Genomic DNA, 2,826 nt, shown 5'->3' with positions numbered 1-2,826 from the left:
TCAGAGGGGCTCACAACCCTTGCTGACAATGGGGGATCTGCTGTCCCCATAGTGAGGGGCAGGTAGTCCCCTCAAAGGGGCACCAGCCATGTGAGGAAGTTGGACAAGACTTCCAACTTCTTGGGGCCGGGGAGATGTAGACCTGGAACGAGAAGCTACACCCTTGGATTCAAGGCTGGGGTCTAAGCAAGCACCCTTTTCTTCCAGGGGTCATCTTTCCCCTTCCCTGTCCACAGGCTGAACCTGATTCCTGATCTGGGGAGTTCGAGGGTGACGCCTCCTAGGAATACCAGTGGTTTACTGATGGACCTTGTCATCCAGAGGCCCAGTAGCCTTCAAGGGAGGACCCTATAGGGGGTGGAGACAGCTCTGTTGGGGACCAGCGACAGCCCACTCAAGGTAAAGTGGAACAGGTGGCCGGCCCTGGCTGATTCTACCCAGTCTGTAGGGCATAGAAACAGGTGCTGTGCCCAAAGGTGCTCAACTCATGGCAGGTGGGGACAGAACCTGCAGGGGTTCAGCCAGGGGAGGGCATCTTCAGGGTTTGCCTGGGAGCTCAGGACAGGGGGGTTTTCCTGGCTCCAGCATGCTGAGAGTGGGGCTGCATGGGTTTCCAGCCTCCTAAGCCTCAGGCTCCCCTGTGTAAGATGGGGTGCTGATGGCCCCTATCTCTGAGAGCAGAAGGTAGGGAGGCCCTGCCAGTGGACTTGCTCAGGACAGGCCAGGGTGGCTGTTGCTTAAAGCAGCACAGGGCCTGTCCCCATGAAGAAGGTGCACACGTCCATGACCCCCAGCTCTGGGGTCCTGCTGCCAGCCTCTGGCAGTGACCCTCTTCCTGCCCTGTCCCCTGCCCCTGTGGATACGGGGTCTTCCTGGAGCTGTTCCTGCAGAATCACTTCATGGTGGACACAGGGTCATCTACTATGTCTTCACCGACCAGCTGGTTGCTGTGTCCGGTGTTCCCCTCCAGGAGCACTGAAGGGTGGTGGTTCTTGAGGTCCGTGGCGCCCCACGCTGGCAGGATGTGTCCATGCAGCACATGGCGATGATGAGCCGCTTCTGTGAGGAGCCCTTCCTCCATGAGGTGGATGACATGGTGTGCGGGGATGTGGACATGAAGCTCTGTGACCACATGGGCATGGAGATCCTGTCCCCCCTCTTTGGCACCCTGCACCCCGGTTTCTACTGGGTGGCCCATGAGGACTTAAGCTATGAGCGCTGGTCCCAGTCCCAGGCCCACATCCCCAAGGACCAGGGTGACTTCTACTACATGGGGGCCTTTTTTTGGGGGGTTGTGGCGGAGGTTCACCGACTGACCTCAGCCTGTCACCAGGTGATGGTGGTCAACTGGGCCAATGGGATCGAGGCCATGTGGTACGATAAGAGCCACCTGAACAGGTACCTGCTGGACCACAAGCCCACCAAGGTGCTGTCCCTGGAGGACCTGCGGGACCCACAGCTATTGGGCTGGCCCTGGAGGACCTGGGTGCAGCTGCTGGGCTGGCCCCGGGTCATGAAGAAGCTGAGATTTGGGCCGTGCCCAAGAATCACCAGGAAACCTGGAACTCATGAGGGGCTGTCCCCGTCTCCAGCAGCGGGTGCTGACTTCAGCGGAGCCATCAGAGCAGGTTCCTACTTCTGTCCCCTCGAGGGACACTGTGGAGCCTGCACTGGCGTGTCCAGCGCCCCAGCCGCACCTGCTCACAGGAGGCCTGCCTGGGGATACAACGTCCTCTCTTTGCGTTCACTACATTTTCTTCACTTCTGGGTCATTTGCAGCTGTGAACGGCTCCAGTTTTATGTCAGATGTTTTTCTGTGTCAATGCTGAGCAACCATTTTTAAAAAGAACAATTGAGGGGAAAGGTTTTCTCCCTGGTTCTAAACAGACACCGCCTGGTGGGGCTGGGACAGCCCTGTAGCAGCCATGGAGCCAGAACGGGTCCTGGCTGGGTCTTCCCTCCCAGTCCTTGCACCTTGCCATGGCCATGGGGCTTCAGGGTCAGGGGTGCACCGAGCCACCTCTCAGAACCCCGGTGCCCTCACCGCCAGAGGCCTTGGCCGTGACCGCTAGCTCAGCCTCCAGGAGCATGGCGCCCTCTGGGTTATTTCCATTTCCTGCCGTGGATTTATTTTTTATTTATTAATTTTATTTAATTTTTTAAATTTAAATTCATTAGCCAACATATAGTACATCAGTAGATTTTAATGTAGTGTTCAGTGATTCATTAGTTGCCTATAACACCCATTTCTCATCACAACATGTGCCCTCCTTAATACCCGTCACCCAGTTACCCCATCCCCCCACCCTCCTCCCTTCTGTAACCCTCAGTTTGTTTACCGGAGTCCAGAGTCTCTCATGGTTTGTCTCCCTCTCTGATTTCTTCCTGTTCAGTTTTCCCTCCCTTCCCCTGTAGACCTCTGTGCTATTCCTGACATTCCACATAGGAGTGAAACTATATGATAATTGTCTTTCTCTGATTTATTTATTTCACTTAGCATAATCCCCTCCCGTTCCATCTATGTCAATGTAAATGGTAGGTATTCATCCTTTCTGACAGCTGAGGAATAGTCCATTGTACACATATACCACATCTTCTTTATCCATTCGTCTGTTGAAGGGCATCTCGGCTCCTTGCACAGTTTGGCTATTGGCCTGCAACCTGGGAGAGTGGCTACCTGGAGTTCCTCCAGCTGCTGGGGGAGCGCCTGCCCCCTCCTCTCTGCCTGAGGGCTCTCTCTCACACCAGGTGCCTCCTCTCCTGCCAGCCACTGCCAGCCTGCAGCCTGCGAGGGTGGATACCCCGAGTTCCTCCAGCTGCTGGGGG

General features: G+C 55.9%; 1 pseudogene; it reads left to right on the top strand.

Moving 5' to 3' along the window:
• Positions 1 to 854: 854 nt before the first annotated feature.
• LOC118026274 lies at positions 855 to 2,163 on the top strand (annotated as a pseudogene).
• Positions 2,164 to 2,826: the final 663 nt, after the last annotated feature.

This window comes from Mirounga leonina, unplaced genomic scaffold, assembly GCF_011800145.1.
Source record: "Mirounga leonina isolate KUSES-001 unplaced genomic scaffold, KU_Mleo_1.0 Mir_101515, whole genome shotgun sequence".
In the NCBI taxonomy this organism is placed as follows: domain Eukaryota; kingdom Metazoa; phylum Chordata; class Mammalia; order Carnivora; family Phocidae; genus Mirounga; species Mirounga leonina.
Note: the sequence above shows the minus strand (reverse complement) of the source record. Positions and strands in the feature narration are given on the sequence as shown.